The 22622-nt window shown below is 40.0% G+C and overlaps 1 pseudogene; it reads left to right on the top strand.

Moving 5' to 3' along the window:
• Positions 1 to 1164: 1164 nt before the first annotated feature.
• Positions 1165 to 3824, top strand: LOC122333852 (annotated as a pseudogene).
• Positions 3825 to 22622: the final 18798 nt, after the last annotated feature.

Below are 22622 nucleotides of genomic sequence, written 5' to 3' on the forward strand. Positions count from 1 at the left end.
AGCTGTTGTGTTATCTAATGTATAACGTGAGTAAAACAGCACACAAACTCTTCATGACTTTCAACTTAGCCCCCCTTTACCCCCCTCCCCAGTGCCCCCTGCTGGACCAAAACAGTATCTTGGACTCCAACTGTGGATCATTAATATGTAGCTTCACTACATAGATTATCCCACAGGAGCTGCACTCAAAAAAATTAAACACTGCTAATGTACTTCTCAGAAATATACATAAATTTTCATTTGGACAACTCAGTCTTTGTGGTGTTGATCAACTCGACATCTAACTTATGTTTTGATTATCATTGTAAATCCAACTCAGCCATTTGTTGCCCACATTCAAGTGTTAAAAATGCATTAAGCTAAAAAAAAAAAAATGTTTTTGATGGTATGTATGTTTAAATATTCCTAACAAAATATATAAAATATTAAAGGGTTACTCTACCCCAAAATAAAAAAAAATGTCTTTAATAACCCCCATGTTGTTCTAAAGCAGTAAAGCTTTTCTCGACTCTGGTCTTCAGAACACAATTTAAGATATTTCAGATTAATGGGATGTTTTGGTGCCAAATTGTCAGATTGCATACAAAAAGTCTCGTAGCTTCATAACATTACTGTTGAAGCACGGATGGCAGATGAACTATTCTGACGATCTCTCTCATAATTTTCTACACCTTGAAGCTTTTAGCACGCAGAATTATAATTATAACACTGCAAAAACGATAAAGAGCTTGAATGGTCGTGTCTGGTGTTTAATAAGACGCTTGTATTAATTCACAGCACAAAATACACGACGACGTTAGACCGTTTTTACTTGTAAACAGCTTAAATTTCCGTGAAATAATAGCAAAGTATTTATTGACCAAACAGACAGCATGTTATGATAATTTCCTAAATAATAGTTTTATTTCTGCTCCTCCAAAAGCACTTTAAAGGTCTAGCGCTGTGAGTTTCAAGGGCGCAGAAGCCCCCGCCCGCGGCGCAAAACGGACCAATCACGTGGCAGCTCTGCAACGGCTCCCCAGCAGCGGTGGAACGTTGATTCGATTGTGACGTCGCAGTTAGAATTGTCCTCGATTCTTTGCTAAATCACTTGCAGTTAGTTGCTCGTTTTGGTCTTTCTAACTTTGCTCGCGTGTTGCTGTCTAAGATAGTCCGTCGTTTAAAATGTTGTTTACCGTGCTTGGAGTAATTGCTTTAGTTCTGAGAGAAAGGAGAAAAGTCAACAACATCGACTCAGGTGAAGATGGAGAAGTGGAGAACAGTGATGTTCCTCCTGTGAGGAGTCCTGATGGTAAATCAGCTGTCACTTTTTCTGGAGAAACAGCTCATCAGTTCAGTTTTATAAAGTCTGTAACGTTCATAGAAATTGCAGCTTAAAGTTACAGAATCAGAAAATGTAAAATTCACAAAATATTAATGAAGTGACACGATAACCTAGAAGTTTACCAAGCAGCTAATATTCACATGACTCAAGCACCAAGACATGCTTTTAACAGTTAAACCGACACTTAAACACCACTTAAACTCACAATGCTCAAACTAATTGAAAGCAAATGAATAAACGTTGAAGTAAGAATGTGTCTGGTGTGAATGCTGGCCAAAGTAAACGTCATCATTTAGATTGCACTTAAATGCAGTAATATGAGTATTTATTAATACTGCTGTGTGTATGTCATTATCCTCTTTAGGTCAGACTTCTGAACATATCAGCAGTGACCCTGCAGTCCTCTCCTCTGCTGATGAACCACTGACCGGTCACCCTGAGGAGGATGAAGAGCGGATAGACCAGTCGCTGGTCCAAGATCTCAACGGTGTCGTGCGCGAATGTGATGTTGACCCGCTCTGGATTGTCCCTGAATTGGTTGTGGACGTCCCGACTTCAGAGGAGCCTATCGCTAGTGACCCTGAAGTCAGCATTCCCGAAGCTTCGGAGGGTCCGGCGGAGGACACTGTGGCCCCTCAGTCCAGCCAGCTGGAGGACGAGGCAACAGCTTTGGGTCAGTTTCTACCATAAACACACGTTCGACACGAGTACAAATATCCCATGTAGTATCTCAAACAATATATGAATCGCATTTCAGAACAGCTCTTATTTTTCTTGAAACAGCCACTATTTCCTGCGGCGAAAAGGGCTTTGAGCTGAACGATGGAGGCTTTGGATGCGGCCATGGAGAGATTGGCACGGATGATCAGGTTGCAATGAATTTTCCCTCCAAAAATGATTTCAAATATATCTGCTTTGTAAGTGACTTTATTTGTGAAACGGTCTAACCATCACATGATCGTCTTTGTTCTAGGAGGATTATTCTGAAGCCCTTCCGTCAGAGCTGCAGGATCAGCCCTCGGAGGACGAGGACACTGAGACTAATTCAGAGGTTCCTGAAGTCCCCGTCCCTCCTGATGACCCTCCAGAGGCTCTCAACGCTGTCCTCTCAGGCCTTTCCCAGAGATGGAGGAACCGCTGTGTGAAGGGGGTCCTCGCTCTGGCTATGATCCTCGGCGTCTTCTGCAGCATTTATCTGGGTCCCATGGCCCTGATGACGATCGTGCTGTGCGTTCAGATCAAGAGCTTCACTGAGATGATGACAATCGGTTACCTCTGGCACCACCTCCCATGGTTCAGCACGTTAAGCTGGTACATCCTGATGTACTTGGGCTGTTTCCTCTCTGGAGAAACTCTCTCGGATAACTTCTTCAGTCTGGTGCAGAAGGAGGAGCCTATGCGCCTGCTCGGCCAATCCCAAGGCTTCATTCCCTTAGCCCTGTACCTCGCTGGGTTCTGCGTGTTTGCTCTGAGTCTGCTGAAGAGACGCCGTCTCCTGAAGCTCTACATGCTCGGCTGGACTCTAATGATTTTGGCGACTCTCTCTCAATTAGTCATTCGTAAGCTATTTGACGGCATGATCTGGTTCATAGTGCCCGTATCTTGCTTTATTTATAAAGGCTTACGAGTTTGGTTTCTTTTTTGGTCGCACCCCTCTCTTCAAGTCGTCTTTTAAGAAGACATGGGAGTGCAGTATATTTTATCTACTCGGCTGTGTTAAAATGACAGCACTTTTAATTTAATTGTTTAATTGTTAATTGTTCTATTTAAGTTTCATTTCAAATGTTTATGCCATGTGAGAGCAATGTCTTGTGCAGGAAATAAAGTGCAAAATAAAAATGCAAAAAAAAACTTGGTTCAGTGCAATTCAATCAAATCAAATATACATATTAAGTATACATTTGTTGTGTGCTTCACATTTTTTGTGTGTGTACGTTAAAACGTGTCGAAGTAAATAACATGCTTATTTTTAAATTTAAAAACATCACAATAATCACACCACTCTCCAGTCCATCTGTTAACATCTTGAGAATACAAAAGCAGTTTTTCTGTAAGAAGCAAAGACATATTTTGGATGTTTTTATTTGATTTCATCTAGAATATGAGTCCATAATCCATAATAACGCTTCCTCCAGGAAGAAAAAATCAGTTGTCTCTCACATTAAAATCTGCACATTTGTTTGTTTTGGTTAGTAAATCTTTTTTTTTTTTTTTTTTTACTGCCCTCACAAAAAGAAATATTTTTAAGTTTGTTGATATCTCTTTTAAACTCTAGGGAAGTACACTCAAAAAAACTAAACAGTGCTGTTGTTGGTTCAACGAATGTAAATAAATTCAAATGATGTAATGCACTTAAGTTTATGCTTAAAAAAAAGACATTTCTTCAGACAAAATTCTAAAAAGTTATTTTGAATTGACACAATTCACTTATGTTAAATGAACAAAATAAAGTTGTGTTGCTTCTGCAGTACCGCAGTTATGGATCAGGTATGTTCTCTAAACTCATCACTTTAATTCTTCAACATTTCTTTTTCTTTATTCAGTTATAATGCACTCAGCTTCATGTTATGAAACCATAACTCCAAAGGTAATATAAATGAATGATTTTTTTACTCTGAAAAGCATCTAAAGCCTGACATGTATTGGAGTTTAAATGCAAAGCACTTTATAAGTCACCTTAGTCAAAAGAAGGTGCATTTAGAGAGCATTGCATCTGAATTCTTCAAAAAAATTGGGATTTATGCATCTACAATTAGAACAAATATTGCAATTGTGAATAAGCAAACTGCTAATAATGGCTTTTAATAAGAAAACGGAAAGCAAAGATTTTGACCAATAATTTTGTTGAACATTTGTGAAAGGTACGTTCTTGAATGCATTAAGTGTATTTACATTGTTTGTTTTACTTAATAATAGTCAGAGAAAACAGTGAGGCAGTTTACAGATGATGTACAAATGTTAAAAATGTGTACAATTTAACAGTGCACTTACTGAATAAAGTAATGCAAACCAGAAAAAGTGATTTTTATTTTGGTTGAATGTTATATAATTAAGTTGAACTTCATTGAGTTAATAGTTTAAAATTAAAACAAGATTGTTAATCTGATTCAACTAAACAAAATTGAATTACCTTTATATAAAAAAGTTAAGTTTACTGAAATAAATAATGTTACTTAAACTCTACAGCACATAGTTGCGTGGAACCTGTTGACATAAAGTTAATTAAATCCAACATCTCATTGTTTTGAGTGTATATTATGGATTATGGACTCATATTCTAGCTGAAATCAAGTACAAATATCCAAATGATGTCTTTGCTTCTTACTTTTTATGTACTTGTGAGAAAATTACGTACAATTTCATTTGGATAACTCAGTCTTTGTGGTGCTCTATCATCTAACTTATGTTTTGATTATCATTGTAAATCCAACTCAGCCATTTGTTGCCCACATTCAAGTGTTAAAAATGCATTAAGCTAAAAAAAAATGTTTTTGATGGTATGTATGTTTAAATATTCCTAACAAAATATATAAAATATTAAAAGGTTACTCTACCCCAAAATAAAAAATAAAAAAGTCTTTAATAACCCCCATGTTGTTCTAAAGCAGTAAAGCTTTGCTCGACTCTGGTCTTCAGAACACAATTTAAGATATTTCAGATTTAAAAAACCGGCATGTTTTGGTGCCAAATTGTCAGATTACATACAAAAAGTCTCGTAGCTTCATAACATTACTGTTGAAGCACGGATGGCAGATGAACTATTCTGACGATCTCTCTCATAATTTTCTACACCTTGAAGCTTTTAGCACGCAGAATTATAATTATAACACTGCAAAAACGATAAAGAGCTTGAATGGTCGTGTCTGGTGTTTAATAAGACGCTTGTATTAATTCACAGCACAAAATACACGACGACGTTAGACCGTTTTTACTTGTAAACAGCTTAAATTTCCGTGAAATAATAGCAAAGTATTTATTGACCAAACAGACAGCATGTTATGATAATTTCCTAAATAATAGTTTTATTTCTGCTCCTCCAAAAAGCACTTTAAAGGTCTAGCGCTGTGAGTTTCGCGGCGCAGAAGCCCGCCGCCATGGCGCAAAACGGACCAATCACGTGGCAGCTCTGCAACGGCTCCCCAGCAGCGGTGGAACGTTGATTCGATTGTGACGTCGCAGTTAGAATTGTCCCTCGATTCTTTGCTAAATCACTTGCAGTTAGTTGCTCGTTTTGGTCTTTCTAACTTTGCTCGTGTTGCTGTCTAAGATAGTCCGTCGTTTAAAATGTTGTTTACCGTGCTTGGAGTAATTGCTTTAGTTCTGAGAGAAAGGAGAAAAGTCAACAACATCGACTCAGGTGAAGATGGAGAAGTGGAGAACAGTGATGTTCCTCCTGTGAGGAGTCCTGATGGTAAATCAGCTGTCACTTTTTCTGGAGAAACAGCTCATCAGTTCAGTTTTATAAAGTCTGTAACGTTCATAGAAATTGCAGCTTAAAGTTACAGAATCAGAAAATGTAAAATTCACAAAATATTAATGAAGTGACACGATAACCTAGAAGTTTACCAAGCAGCTAATATTCACATGACTCAAGCACCAAGACATGCTTTTAACAGTTAAACCGACACTTAAACACCACTTAAACTCACAATGCTCAAACTAATTGAAAGCAAATGAATAAACGTTGAAGTAAGAATGTGTCTGGTGTGAATGCTGGCCAAAGTAAACGTCATCATTTAGATTGCACTTAAATGCAGTAATATGAGTATTTATTAATACTGCTGTGTGTATGTCATTATCCTCTTTAGGTCAGACTTCTGAACATATCAGCAGTGACCCTGCAGTCCTCTCCTCTGCTGATGAACCACTGACCGGTCACCCTGAGGTCGATGAAGAGCAGATAGACCAGTCGCTGGTCCAAGATCTCAACGGTGTCGTGCGCGAATGTGATGTTGACCCGCTCTGGATTGTCCCTGAATTGGTTGTGGACGTCCCGACTTCAGAGGAGCCTATCGCTAGTGACCCTGAAGTCAGCATTCCCGAAGCTTCGGAGGGTCCGGCGGAGGACACTGTGGCCCCTCAGTCCAGCCAGCTGGAGGACGAGGCAACAGCTTTGGGTCAGTTTCTACCATAAACACACGTTCGACACGAGTACAAATATCCCATGTAGTATCTCAAACAATATATGAATCGCATTTCAGAACAGCTCTTATTTTTCTTGAAACAGCCACTATTTCCTGCGGCGAAAAGGGCTTTGAGCTGAACGATGGAGGCTTTGGATGCGGCCATGGAGAGATTGGCACGGATGATCAGGTTGAAATGAATTTTCCCTCTAAAAATGATTTCAATTATATCTGCTTTGTAAGTGACTTTATTTGTGAAACGGTCTAACCATCATATGATCGTCTTTGTTCTAGGAGGATTATTCTGAAGCCCTTCCGTCAGAGCTGCAGGATCAGCCCTCGGAGGACGAGGACACTGAGACTAATTCAGAGGTTCCTGAAGTCCCCGTCCCTCCTGACGACCCTCCAGAGGCTCTCAACGCTGTCCTCTCAGGCCTTTCCCAGAGATGGAGGAACCGCTGTGTGAAGGGGGTCCTCGCTCTGGCTATGATCCTCGGCGTCTTCTGCAGCATTTATCTGGGTCCCATGGCCCTGATGACGATCGTGCTGTGCGTTCAGATCAAGAGCTTCACTGAGATGATGACAATCGGTTACCTCTGGCACCACCTCCCATGGTTCAGCACGTTAAGCTGGTACATCCTGATGTACTTGGGCTGTTTCCTCTCTGGAGAAACTCTCTCGGATAACTTCTTCAGTCTGGTGCAGAAGGAGGAGCCTATGCGCCTGCTCGGCCAATCCCAAGGCTTCATTCCCTTAGCCCTGTACCTCGCTGGGTTCTGCGTGTTTGCTCTGAGTCTTCTGAAGAGACGCCGTCTCCTGAAGCTCTACATGCTCGGCTGGACTCTAATGATTTTGGCGACTCTCTCTCAATTAGTCATTCGTAACCTATTTGACGGCATGATCTGGTTTATAGTGCCCGTATCTTGCTTTATTTATAAAGGCTTACGAGTTTGGTTTCTTTTTTGGTCGCACCCCTCTCTTCAAGTCGTCTTTTAAGAAGACATGGGAGTGCAGTATATTTTATCTACTCGGCTGTGTTAAAATGACACCACTTTTAATTTAATTGTTAGTTGTTCTATTTAAGTTTCATTTCAAATGTTTATGCCATGTGAGAGCAATGTCTTGTGCATGAAATAAAGTGCAAAATAAAAATGCAAAAAAAAACTTGGTTCAGTGCAATTCAATCAAATCAAATATACATATTAAGTATACATTTGTTGTGTGCTTCACATTTTTTGCGTGTGTATGTTAAAACGTGTCGAAGTGAATAACATGCTTTTTTTTATTCAAAGTTCATGACCCTATTCCATCTAAAGTACTAAAAGATTTGCTTCCAGAAGTCATAGATCCTATTTTGACCATTATTAATTAATCATCGTCATTAGGATATTTTCCCAAAATCTTCAAACTGGCTGTAGTTAAGCCTCTTATTAAGAAACCACATCTTGATCCCAAAGACTTAGTAAATTACAGACCAATCTCTAATCTCCCTTTTCTGTCAGAAATACTAGAAAAGGTAGTATCCTCACAACTGTATTCCTTTCTAGAAAAAAATGGTGTCTGCGAAGATTTCCAATCAGGTTTTAGACCGTACCATAGTACTGAGACTGTTCTCATTAGAGTTACTAATGACCTGCTTCTATCATCAGATCACGGTTTTATCTTGTTATTAGTGCTATTAGATCTTAGTGCAGCATTCGATACTATCGATCACACCATTCTCTTGGATAGACTAGAAAACTATGTTGGCATTAGAGGAAGCGCCTTAGCATGGTTTAAATCATATCTATCTGACTGCTATCAGTTTGTAGCACTAAATGAGGAGGTATCATATCGCTCACAAGTGAAATATGGAGTTCCTCAAGGCTCAGTGCTAGAACCTTTACTTTTCAACCTGTACATGTTACCTCTTGGAGACATTATCAGGAGACATGGTGTTAGCTTTCACTGCTATGCTGATGATACTCAGCTCTATATTTCAGCGCAGCCTGGTGATACACACCAAACTGAGAATCTAACAGAATGCATAGTTGATATAAAAAACTGGATGATGAGTAACTTCTTAATGCTAAATTCTGAAAAACAGAGGTGCTAATAATTGGACCTAAAACCCCACATATAATAATCCAGAACACAGTCTATCACTTGATGGCTGCTCTGTTAATTCTTCATCATCAGTTAGGAACCTAGGTGTTCTGTTTGACAGCAATCTTTCCTTCGAAAACCATGTTTCTAGCATCTGTAAAACTGTGTTTTTCCATCTTAAAAATATATCTAAATTACGACCTATGCTTTCAACGTCTAATGCAGAAATATTAATTCATGCGTTTATGACCTCGAGGTTAGATTATTGTAATGCTTTACTGGGTGGTTGTTCTGCACGCTTGATAAACAAACTTCAGCTGGTTCAAAACGCAGCAGCCAGAGTCCTTACTAGAACTAGGAAGTATGATCATATTAGCCCGGTTCTGTCAACACTGCACTGGCTCCCTATCAAACATCAGATAGATTTTAAAATCTTATTAATTACCTATAAAGCCCTGAATGGTTTAGCTCCTCAATACTTGAGTGAGCTCTTATCACATTATAGTCCTGCCCGTCCGCTGCATTCTCAAAACTCTGCCCATTTGATAATACCTGATGAATATTAGATGTTAAATATTCAAGGTTCGTTAAAAATTGTAGAAACTTGGTGGTGTGTCTGATTAAAACACTGTAAGCAGCGCCAGTCCTTTGCTTTCTTTTATTCCATTGATGAGAAGAATCAAATCTTTAGCAATCAGCATACGATGCAGTCAACAGAGTCACATAGTGTAGGACTACCACGATGAACATGATGAATAACAGGATAGACAGGATGGAAAGGATGCTTTTTTGGTCATTAACACATCCTAAGGAAAGGATTCAAGGACATGGTTGGGTGCCCATTCAAACACCCACACCTCACCAAGGCAAAAAGGGGACAAAGGAAGGAAGTGAGGTCTATTTATAGACCTCAACCAGGGGGAATATGGGTAATGTAGTGTGCCATATATGGAGTTGATCTTAAAGGTGAATTACTAGGGTTTGTGGGAGGTGTTGTTCAAAGAAAATTGAAATTAGGAAAAAGGTAAACTAGTCAAATTCACAACAATACCTAGAATATCAAAATCAACTGCGGGCGGCAGATCATTTTCCTATCTAGCACGTAAACTCTGGAACAAGCTCCCTAACTCTGTTTGGGAAGCAGACACACTCTGCCAGTTTAAATCTAGACTAAAGACACATCTTTTTAACTTAGCCTACACGTAACACACCAACACACTTTTTATTATTCAAATCCGTTAAAAGATTTTTAAGCTGCATTAATTAGATCAGCTGGAACCGGGAACACTACTCCTAAAACACGATGTACTTGTGACATCGTAAAAAGAATGGCATCTACGCTAATATTAGTCCTGTCTCTTTCTCAATCTGTTTTCACAGTTTGTATCCAGACTAGATGGTGGATCAGCACCCAGAGATTATGTTCATCAGAGACCAGAACACCTAGATGCGCCCGTGGACAGATAACCAGATCCTGATGCACACACACACACACACACACACACACACTAAGTTATTTACACTATCTGACACAGCTGTGCTTAAAATTAAACTGGAAGTTAAGTACTGGGCGTCCGGTCAGAGTCTGGTTTTTCCCAAAGTTTTTTTTCTCCATTCTGTATGGATGGGGTTTTGTTTTCTTGCCGCTGTCGCCTCTGGCTTGCTTTGTTGGGGGCACTTAACTTCTAGTGATTATCGTTGAATTGATTACAGAGACCGTCTCTGTATTTAATAACAAATTGTTCACTCTCGTCATTATACATCCCTGTCATTGTATTCTTCTACCTTATACTGTACAGTGCTTCGATGCAACCTGTGTTGTTAAAAGCGCTATATAAATAAAAATGATTGATTGAAATGATTGAATTCTTCAAAAAAAAATTGGGATTTATGCATCTACAATTAGAACAAATATTGTAATTGTTAATAATAATAATTGTGAAGCAAACTGCTAATAATGGCTTCTTTGTCAGCATGTCCCTGTTGAAAAAAGACGTGAATGCATTCTAAAAGCCCTCGTTTTTATGTGAGTGAACCTTGTAAAGGAGTACATGGCAATTTAAGTCATCATTGGCATCATTGTTGAAGGCATCAAGATACTTGAAAACCTACTGTACTTAAATTTTAAAGAAGAAACTTTACTCAAAGATTAAATTAAAATGTGATGTTTTAACACTAGCTTTTATTTAATTTAGTGGTTCCCCTGCAACCACTAGAGGGATCCTGAGTATCACTAGTAGTACTCATTTCGCTCTTTGAAGTAAGAAATTGTTTCACAACGCCAGTCTTTTGTCTGCGACAGCCGGAAATCGTGCAGTGTGTTTCTGGCTTTAAAACAGAACTATTTTTTAAAAAAGTATACACGGTACATTGACGACTTTAAGAGATTAATCACAATTAAACGATTTCTTCTTGTCATTCCAGGCAGACTAATGATGAGACCAGATCTCTGCGTGGAGAATTAACTAGAACTAAGTCTATTTGTTTATTTAGCTGGTAGAAATATGATGTTCTAATAATGTTGGCCACCAGTAGACACACACACACACACACATATATGCACACACACATACACACACACACTGCATACACACAGACACACACGCACACACACACACACACACAAACACACACACAAACATAAGATTATATACCCATTAGAATGTTAATAATTATTACTAAATAAAAGGGATCATGAAATTTGCATGTTATTGCTTATTTGAACACATCTGTAACAGTGTTGTGAATACAATTCAACCACGGGTTTCTAGTTATGTTCTCTTTTAGAAGCAAAACGAAGCAGTTTCACAGCCGGACACACAGCGTCTCCAGCGAGAATAATAGCTCCGCCTTCTTTGTTTGCTCAAACATTTGGGCGGAGTTCTGAAAAGCTTCCCACACTGTGACATAGACAAGTGTGGGGTGGTGCTAGCCATAACTTTTATAAAGAATATCTCTTTGGTTTTAAGTTTTGCGACTATGAACCTGAAATCACAACATATGACCACTTTAGAATAAAATAACTATTCAGCTACAGCTCTGCAGAGTTCAAAACTGATGTGGTTTTATTGTTGCCAGCCACTTTAATAATACACAGTTTGAACATTAACACAGCACAGTGCTTGCATACAGGTGAATGAAAACCTAAATAATGCTTGATTAGAATGTGTTGTACTGTGCTGGAGCTGTCGTGTTATCTAATGTATAACGTGAGTAAAACAGCACACAAACTCTTCATGACTTTCAACTTAGCCTCCCTTTATTGTTCTCCCCCCCAGTGCCCCCTGCTGGACCAAAACAGTATCGGGGACTCCAACTGTGGATCATTAATATGTAGCTTCACTACATAGATTATCCCACATCTCCCTTTTTAACAAAGAGAAAACAATGAAACAAAAATAACTGGTATTTTGCTCTTACCAGAGATCCTTAGAACACAGCACAACAATGTAAACCAACATGTTTTATAATGATGAACACTGCCTTAAAAGTGTTCACATCTTTGGTTATGAACAACATATTACCACCAATTACACCTCTTGTTTTTTTTCACATTACAACAACTGATTTAACTCTCCCCCTCTTTTTCGGGGGCTCTTGTCACTGTGAAAACTGTCTTTAAAGACTACAACAAAATTACTATAAATCCAGCCTTTTAGGTTTCACAACTGCTCTCCCAGATTTGGATCTGGTTACTGCTCCTTTGGGACTGGCAGGACATGTTTGAGGTGCCAAAGGTGCTTTTGTTATCTGTGATATTCTCGGTCAACTGGGAACCAGCTATTATGCCACAATCACCCTCCTTTGTATTCATAGGAATGAGGAAATGACTGTTCCTACGAACAGCACCTTGAGGCACATCCACCTGATAAGAACGTGGCATGAAATGTTCTCTCACCACAGTTCCGGACACCTTTTGATCCGTGACCCACACCTGGTCACCAGGTGAGAGCTCGTGGAGGTCTTGCACCCGATGGCGTTTATTGAAACATCTCATATCTGCACTTCTTTTCTCATTTTCCAGAGCATGTGCAGTGGTGCCATCAGGTAAGGAAGAATCCAGCAAACTGGAAAGAGTTGGCACAGTGGTTCGAAGACGGCGTCCCATTAGCAGCATTGTCGCTCACTACAGTCTCTGGAATGCCGTGACGTGCGAAAATAGATTTCAGGTGCATAATGACATCTGCAGAGCTGGTGAGTGAAAGGTTTGCCACCTCAACATACCGAGAGTAGTAATCCACAACTAAAAGATATGTTTTCCCTTTCAAGACAAACAGATCTGTCCCCAGCTTTTGCCAGGGCCTCTCAAGAAACTCTGTTGGGATCAACGGTTCAGTGTGATTGGTGCGCTCTTTGATGCAGGCGTGGCATTTCAAGACCAGCTCGTTCAATTGCTGACTAAGTCCTGGCCACCACACACTCTGCCGTGCACGTTCCCTGCATTTAGCCACTCCTTGGTGTCCTCGTGCAGCCTTGCGAGACATCATTCCGCAATGCAGAGGAATAACAAGTCTTGTACCTTTTAGAAGAAGACCATCGTGGACTGACAGGTAAGTGTAGCGGAAATTTCACTACAGTGTAGGGGTACAAAGATGTTAACTGTATCTTGGACGACTAGAGCTTCAAGATCTAGGTCTTTAACTACTAGTACATTTAATTCCTGTACTTAAATTTATAAGTATGCTTTTACCTGCCTTGTTAGATGTCTTTTGTGGCCACGACTGGCGAGGATTGAAGTTCGAAAGTTAATGTACACGGCAGCTCTCTAATTATAGAAATACTAACCTTTCTTTCCCTCTATCAGCCCACAAGACAGGAGGAATGCCCCTACTCCAAGATAACGAAAATGTTAAATTTATTCTCAGTGTTTTGAAGATACCAAAAACAATAAAGAATGCACAATGATGAACTTACTTGTGGTGACAATTAACAACAGCAGTACGTTCAGATTCAAATAGATATAAAAAGAAAAATATATATAAATCACAACTCAACGTCAACCTTTTACCTCACCACAGAACTGGGCTGGTACTGGAGTGTCCAGATATGGCAGGGTAATCTTTGCAATTACTGAAAACCTGTTTAAGTCTTTTTTTCTCAAAAAAACAAGAAAGAACAGTTCAGCGAAAATTAGCAAAAATCACTGTCCCTGTACGCTTCCAGTAAGCAGAAAAATCTCCTGTTGACGAAAGAACAAACGAATACAGTTCTGTTGACAAGTTCAAATGTCCGACAAAACTTATTCCCAAAAGTACTGAAACAAACTGTAGAAAGTCCAAAAATAGTCAATTATAAATGACAAAAATCTACAATGCCATTCGCATCCACGCAGCGGCAGTAACGTGTCAAAAACGGCGAATGGAGAACTTTCCAGAAAAAAAAGAATTTACTCGTTCAACAAAAACAGCTTTGACTTCAAAACCACAAAAATACTGTCAGTCATATTCTTCCGGGAAGCAAACTGAAGATAAACGAAAATAAAGCTCTTTCCAGACGAAGTCAAAAACGCTCATGTACACTCTCTCCGCAATGTAATGTTCGACGCCCTATTGCATCACACTCACAGTTCAGCTTCAACAACGTCCACAGCAGCAGCACGGTCCAGCTCCTCGTCAGCTCACCTCGAAACTCGCAAACTGCTGTCCACTTATAAACGAAAAACTGCGAGAGTTGGGCTTTATTTCCTTTAGTTTCGGTTTCTTCTGTCTGTCGATCGTACTCGCGCACCTCGTCCTCCGGATTTCTTCTTCGCGCTGCCGCCACACCCTTCACTTCCGTCTCCGTTTCACAAAAATACATTTCAAAATAAAAGTATTTGAATACCTCCACATAAGTTCGTTCAGACCAGTAGAGTTTCTCAGCCCCAGTGCAACGACCAGACTCGGGCCACCCTTCTTGACACATTCTCATGACATTTGTGCACACACTGTCTGATTTGAGGAGTTCTCTCAGGTTGTCCAGGAATGATTGGCTTGTCGGGAGATGCTCCACGATGTTGTCCACATAAATGTTAGTGCTCTCCATGAGCTCATCATCCGTGTTCTCTTTGACGGCAGGCAGTGGGGCCCGTGACAGAGTGTCTGCAGTCCAGAGGCTCTTCCCAGGAACATGTGACATCTTGTATGAATAGCGCATCAATCTCATCCGGAAGCGTTGGATGCGGGGAGGTAAGGCGTCCAGTTCTTGACCACCTAAAAGACTCAGTAAGGGTTTATGGTCAGTTTCCATCAAAAAGTGTTGGCCAATCAAAAAGTCACGAAATCTCTCACATGCCCAGGTCAGCCCAAGGGCCTCCTTTTCTACCTGCGCATATCTCTGCTCAACAGGGGTTAAAGACACCGCGATGCATAGGCAACAGGCCTCCAGTCGTCACCCTCTCGTTGCAGTAGGACTGCACCCAGTCCATACGATGATGCATCTGCGGATACTTTGATTGGCTTATTTGCATCGTACAGAGTCAGTACTGGTGCAGATGACAAGTCTTTTTTCAGATCTTGAAAAGCTTTGACTTGCGCTTCCCCCCAGAACCAACTGTTTTTCTTGGACAGAAGATCCTGAGGGTTTATCTTTTTCAGCCAGATGGGGGATAAATTTTCCCAGCTGGTTGACCATCCCAAGAAAGCTCCTGAGCTCGCTGATGTTTGATGACTCAGGCATCTTTTGAACGGCAACAGTCTTAGCTGGGTCTGGTTGCACTCCTGAGTCTGAGATAATATGTCCGAGAAACTTGACTTCATGCTGTGATAAGGCACTTTTGTCTAAGTTGAGGGTAACGCCAGCATTTTCCATCTTTTGCTGCACCACGTGAAGGCGTGTATCATGCTCCTCTTGAGAATGCCCCCACACGAGTACATCGTCCATGTGACAGACCACTCCATCCAGACCCTCAGTGACTTCAGTTACCATACTATTTTGGAAGTGTTCAGGTGCCGATGCGATACCAAAGGGCAGTCGATTGAAGTAGTACCGCCCAAACGGTGTTATGAAAGTTGTCAGCTTGGCGGACTGCTCAGCTAGAGGGATTTGCCAAAATCCCATGTTTGCATCGAGCTTACTAAAAACTAGTCCGAGGGTCTGTTCAACAGAGGGAAGAATGTATTTTTCCCTTCGCACCGATTCATTTAGCTTTGTTAAGTCGACGCAGATTCGTGGGTCGCCGGACTTTTTAGGCACTACAACAATACCTGCACACCACTCAGTCGGTTCTTCAACCCTGCTTATGACCCCCAAACTCTCCATGCGTTGTAGTTCCTTTTTAACTTTTGGCATGAGTGGAAGAGGGATGCGCCGTGGAGTTTTGAGCGAATATGGGACAGCTCCAGGGCTCAGTTTAATAGTGTACGGTCTCTGTAACAGTCCTAGGCCACTGCACAACTTTGGATAACGTTCTTGCAAAGTGTGTATGCTTATGTCATCAACACGTGTGACAAGTCCCAGTTTGGTGATGGCAGGTCTGCTTAGCAGTGCTGAATGCAGACTCTTAACAACATACACTTCCTCTAGTGTATGCTTGTCACCTTTCTGAAGTAGCATGTTTGAAACTCCAATCACATTAAGCGGTGCACACCCAGGTCCAAGTAGGGACTTAGTCACTCTCTGGAGTGCAGGTTTCTTGCCGTCCTTGAAAATGTCACAGAACATGTGGTCTGGCATAACAGTGACATCAGCACCTGTGTCAATTTTGAACTGCACCTCACAATCTTTAATTTTGATATCAATTAGCCAGGGGTCCCCTTCCGTGATCACAGTGCCTAAAAATATGCCAGGGTCCTGTTCTTGGATCTCGTTCACCTTTCTGGATGAAACACAAACTGTTTGGTAGTGACCCTTTTTCCCACAGGCATGACACAGTACTGTATTTGCAGGGCAATGTGCTTTTGGGTGAAATGGGCTTTTTCCACACTTATGGCATCTGTGACTGTTTACAGCGGCTCCATGGCCGCTTTTAACTCTTTGCCTGTTGTGAGATGGTTTGTTTCTGCTTATGATTCTGTCTACAGAGCCATGTGTTTTAGCAGCACATTCACCACGCAGGTTACTCTGCTGCTTCGGTCTGTCTTGCCATGTCAATAGCTTTTTCCAGCGTTAGATCTTTATCTAGCTGCATTCGCTCTGACAGACGTAAATCATTCAAACCAACGACTAACCTGTCCCTGATGAGTTCGTCGTGCAATGGTCCATATTTGCAGTGCTCTGCCAAGGAAAACAATGCAGTCACGAAAGAGTCGACCGACTCGTTTCCCCTTGTTTTCTCATATTAATGCGTGCTCTTTCGTAGATGACATTTTTCTTTACAACAAAGAATGCGTGAAACCCCTCCTTCACTGTGTCGTATTGCTGCATGTGTTCGTTTGTCAAATTTAATCCTTTTAAAATATCATCCGCTTCATCGCCCGTACAGTACATGAGAGTATTTATTTGATTGTCTTGCGAGGAAGTGTGAAAATTGCTGGCCTGACAGAAACGTTCAAACCGTCTAATCCATTTTTCCCATTCGTGGGGTTTGGAGAAGTTGAATGGCTCAGGTGGCTGGATGCTAAATGTAGCACACGGCCCGGCGCTGGCAGCTCTCTCCTCCCGGCTGTTGCATCACCTGGAGCTTGTTGACTTCTTGCCGCTTGTTTCATGACTTCGCGACTTCACTTACAACATATAAACTTCACCAGCGCTTCAAAAAAAACTTCTGCAAGCCTCTTAGAGTATCCCACTCTGACACCATGTTGTGTTATCTAGTGTATAACGTGAGTAAAACAGCACACAAACTCTTCATGACTTTCAACTTAGCCCTCCTTTATTGTTCTCCCCCAGTGCCCCTGCTGGACCTGAAACAGTATCTTGGACTCCAACTGTGGAACATTAATATGTAGCTTCACTACATAGATTATCCCACAGGAGCTGCACTCAAAAAAATTAAACACTGCTAATGTACTTCTCAGAAATATACATAAATTTTCATTTGGACAACTCAGTCTTTGTGGTGTTGATCGACTCGACATCTAACTTATGTTTTGATTATCATTGTAAATCCAACTCAGCCATTTGTTGCCCACATTCAAGTGTTAAAAATGCATTAAGCTAAAAAAAATGTTTTTGATGGTATGTATGTTTAAATATTCCTAAGAAAATATATAAAATATTAAAGGGTTACTCTCTAAAAAAAAAATGTCTTTAATAACCCCATGTTGTTCTAAAGCAGTAAAGCTTTGCTCGACTCTGGTCTTCAGAACACAATTTAAGATATTTCAGATCAAAAAAATGGGATGTTTTGGTGCCAAATTGTCAGATTACATACAAAAAGTCTCGTAGCTTCATAACATTACTGTTGAAGCACGGATGGCAGATGAACTATTCTGACGATCTCTCTCATAATTTTCTACACCTTGAAGCTTTTAGCACGCAGAATTATAATTATAACACTGCAAAAACGATAAAGAGCTTGAATGGTCGTGTCTGGTGTTTAATAAGACGCTTGTATTAATTCACAGCACAAAATACACGACGACATTAGACCGTTTTTACTTGTAAACAGCTTAAATTTCCGTGAAATAATAGCAAAGTATTTATTGACCAAACAGACAGCATGTTATGATAATTTCCTAAATAATAGTTTTATTTCTGCTCCTCCTAAAAGCACTTTAAAGGACTAGCGCTGAGTTTCGCTGTGTAGAAGCCCCGCCCACGGCGCAAAACGGACCAATCACGTGGCAGCTCTGCAACGGCTCCCAGCAGCGGTGGAACGTTGATTCGATTGTGACGTCGCAGTTAGAATTGTCCCTCGATTCTTTGCTAAATCACTGGCAGTTAGTTGCTCGTTTTGGTCTTTCTAACTTTGCTCGTGTTGCTGTCTAAGATAGTCCGTCGTTTAAAATGTTGTTTACCGTGCTTGGAGTAATTGCTTTAGTTCTGAGAGAAAGGAGAAAAGTCAACAACATCGACTCAGGTGAAGATGGAGAAGTGGAGAACAGTGATGTTCCTCCTGTGAGGAGTCCTGATGGTAAATCAGCTGTCACTTTTCTGGAGAAACAGCTCATCAGTTCAGTTTTATAAAGTCTGTAAAGTTGCAGCTTAAAGTTACAGAATCAGAAAATGTAAAATTCACAAAATATTAATAAAGTGACACAATAACCTAGAAGTTTACCAAGCAGCTAATATTCACATGACTCAAGCACCAAGACATGCTTTTAACAGTTAAACCGACACTTAAACACTACTTAAACACACAATGCTCAAACTAACTGAAAGCAAATAAATAAACGTTGAAGTAAGAATGTGTCTGGTGTGAATGCTGGCCAAAGTAAACTTCATCATTTAGATTGAACTTAAATGCAGTAATATGAGTATTTATTAATACTGCTGTGTGTATGTCATTATCCTCCTTAGGTCAGACTTCTGAACATATCAGCAGTGACCCTGCAGTCCTCTCCTCTGCTGATGAACCACTGACCGGTCACCCTGAGGTCGATGAAGAGCGGATAGACCAGTCGCTGGTCCAAGATCACAACGGTGTCGTGCGCGAATGTGATGTTGACCCGCTCTGGATTGTCCCTGACTTGGTTGTGGGACGTCCCGACTTCAGAGGAGCCTATCGCTAGTGACCCTGAAGTCAGCATTATTCTGGATTATTCTGAAGCCCTTCCGTCAGAGCTGCAGGATCAGCCCTCGGAGGACGAGGACACTGAGACTAATTCAGAGGTTCCTGAAGTCCCCGTCCCTCCTGACGACCCTCCAGAGGCTCTCAACGCTGTCCTCTTAGGCCTTTCCCAGAGATGGAGGAACTGCTGTGTGAAGGGGTCCTCGCTCTGGCTATGATCCTCGGCGTCTTCTGCAGCATTTATCTGGGTCCCATGGCCCTGATGACGATCGTGCTGTGCGTTCAGATCAAGAGCTTCACTGAGATGATGACAATCGGTTACCTCTGGCACCACCTCCCATGGTTCAGCACGTTAAGCTGGTACATCCTGATGTACTTGGGCTGTTTCCTCTCTGGAGAAACTCTCTCGGATAACTTCTTCAGTCTGGTGCAGAAGGAGGAGCCTATGCGCCTGCTCGGCCAATCCCAAGGCTTCATTCCCTTAGCCCTGTACCTCGCTGGGTTCTGCGTGTTTGCTCTGAGTCTTCTGAAGAGACGCCGTCTCCTGAAGCTCTACATGCTCGGCTGGACTCTAATGATTTTGGCGACTCTCTCTCAATTAGTCATTCGTAACCTATTTGACGGCATGATCTGGTTCATAGTGCCCGTATCTTGCTTTATTTATAAAGGCTTACGAGTTTGGTTTCTTTTTGGTCGCCCCTCTCTTCAAGTCGTCTTTTAAGAAGACATGGGAGTGCAGTATATTTTATCTACTCGGCTGTGTTAAAATGACACCACTTTTATTTTAATTGTTTAATTGTTAATTGTTCTATTTAAGTTTCATTTCAAGTGTTTATGCCATGTGAGAGCAATGTCTTAAATAAAGTGCAAAATAAAAATCCAAAAAAAAACTTGGTTCAGTGCAATTTAATCAAATCAAATATACATTTGTGTGCTTCACATTTTTTGTGTGTGTACGTTAAAACGTGTCGAAGTGAATAACATGCTTTTTTTTAATTCAAAGTGCATGTCTGATAATTATTGAATGTCACCGTCTTCATTCTTCGAGAGGAGGCTCACTTTCGTTTGAGCAGGACTCGTTGAACCACTGAATCAGCGTTAAAGGAACACTACACTTTTTTTTGGAAATAGGATCATTCTGCAAACCAGAGTTAATAAGTAGAGTTTTACTGTTTTTGAATCCATTCAACAGATCTCTGGGTCTGGTGATAGCATTTGTAGCATAGCTTAGCATAGATCATTGAATCAAATTAGACCAGTAGCATCGCGTTCAAAAACAATCAAAGAGTTTCGATATTTTTCCTATTTAAAATCGGACTCTTCTGTAGTTAAACAGTGTACTACGATCGCGAAAAATTAAACGTTGTAATTTTTAGGCCGAACTGTACTCTTACTCCAGTGTAATAAATCCTTGAAAGAATGAGAGCATAGATCCTAATCATATATACAGATATACAGAAGAGTCAAGTTTTAAATAGGAAAAATATAAAAACTCTTTGGTCGTTTTTGAACGCGATGCTACTGGTCTAATTAGATCTAATGATCTATGCTAAGCTATGCTAAAAGTCCTATCACCAGACCCAGAGATTGTCTGAACGGATTCCAAAAACAATGTGGAGTGTTCTTTTAAAAAGAGTTTTTTCAATGCTAACTGAATCAACATCACTATTCCACCCACAATTAACGTTAAAATAATGTTGAAACTTCAACAAACCACCATTATTGTAATCAGTGTTTGCTTTGGTTAACTACAAACTAGCGTAGTATTTTAATGTTGGGTTTTAGTTATCACTTGCAACAATATGCTAAAAAGCATTTGGCAAAGAAATGGAAGCTAAGATCTATTGGGATGAGGTGATGGTGAAAAATAGTTTGTTAAACCGTGGAATCATTTGGACATCAAGAAACAGCATATAAAACTCAATATTATGATATTATTTACTTTATTACAGCTGGACACCCATCACAAAATGTAGTCTACTTCAAAAGAACCTTAACATCTCTCTTTTGTTATTGATGCGTAAATGTTTCTGTTGAAACACGACTGCAAGCACTCCAAGAAAATTAACTGAATGAAAAGCAATAGTCGAGAGCCCTTAATATATTGATTCAGTGAATGGGTGCCGCCAGAATGAGAGTCCAAACAGCTCATAAAGACATCACAATAATCACACCACTCTCCAGTCCATCAGTTAACATCTTGAGAATACAGAAGCAGTTTTTCTGTAAGAAGCAAAGACATAATTTGGATGTTTTTATTTGATTTCATCTAGAATATGAGTCCATAATCCATAAAAACGCTTCCTCCAGGAAGAGAAAAATCAGTTGTCTCTCACATTAAAATCTGCACATTTGTTTGTTTTGGTTAGTAAATCTTTTTTTTTTTACTGCCCTCACAAAAGAAATATGTTTAAGTTTGTTGATATCTCTTTTAAACTCTAGGGAAGTACACTCAAAAAAACGAAACATTGCTGTTGTTGGTTCAACGAATATAAATAAATTCAAATGATGTAATGCACTTAAGTTTGTGCTTAAAAATAAGACATTTCTTTAGACAAAATTATAAAAGTTATTTTAAATTGACACAATTCACTTATGTTAAATGAACAAAATAAAGTTGTGTTTCTTCTGCAGTACCGCAGTTATGGATCAGGTATGTTCTCTAAACTCATCACTTTAATTCTTCAACATTTCTTTTTCTTTATTCAGTTATAATACACTCAGCCTCATGTTACTGCATGTCATTTTCTCAGCAGCTGCCACACGTTTCCTTTCTTTAACGCACTGCCCAGAATCAAACATTTGCAACTCTATTTTCTCTGAAGTCGTGGTCGCGCTGCTCAAACCCAAACTATCCAGCACCAGAAACATACAGATATTTTAGTCTTTACAACAACGTGGAAAAACTGGCAATTAGTAGAGAAAAAAACAACAGTCAGCGTATTCAATTTAATGTGTTCTGTTTAAATAAGTTGTAGTTTAATATGTATTCAATCATCTACACACCCAAGCTTACAAAGGCTATTGCTTTGTTGCACATAATCTGTATATTATATGCTAAATATTGTACATTATAACTAAAGGTCTGCATGAGCTACTGTGATGGATACCCCTTTTTCTCTTCTCAAGTATTATATTATTAATAAATAATAATAAAAATCAACACTCAACACGGTATCTCCTCTTCTGTCTTTACCTTTAGTGATGGCCTCACCTGTTGTGTTCATCCTGAAGCATCAGAAAGAAAATAAATCTTGATGTACACACGAAGATGGGCGAACCTGAACTGACAGTAAAAGAGAGGAGGAGAAAGACAGATGTGGCGGAAGAGACCGAAGGAAGGAGTAACGCAGAAAAACATCAAATGTAAAAAAGGAGAAGTGAGAAGTAAACATGCGGTAAACACCATCCTCACATGTGCATAACTGTTCTCACAAACTTTCACGTAAATCAGTAGTTCTCAGTCTATTTTAACCATAATGACAGCATCAGAGGTGTC

The sequence above is a fragment of the Puntigrus tetrazona genome, chromosome 3 (assembly GCF_018831695.1).
Source record: "Puntigrus tetrazona isolate hp1 chromosome 3, ASM1883169v1, whole genome shotgun sequence".
NCBI lineage: Eukaryota > Metazoa > Chordata > Actinopteri > Cypriniformes > Cyprinidae > Puntigrus > Puntigrus tetrazona.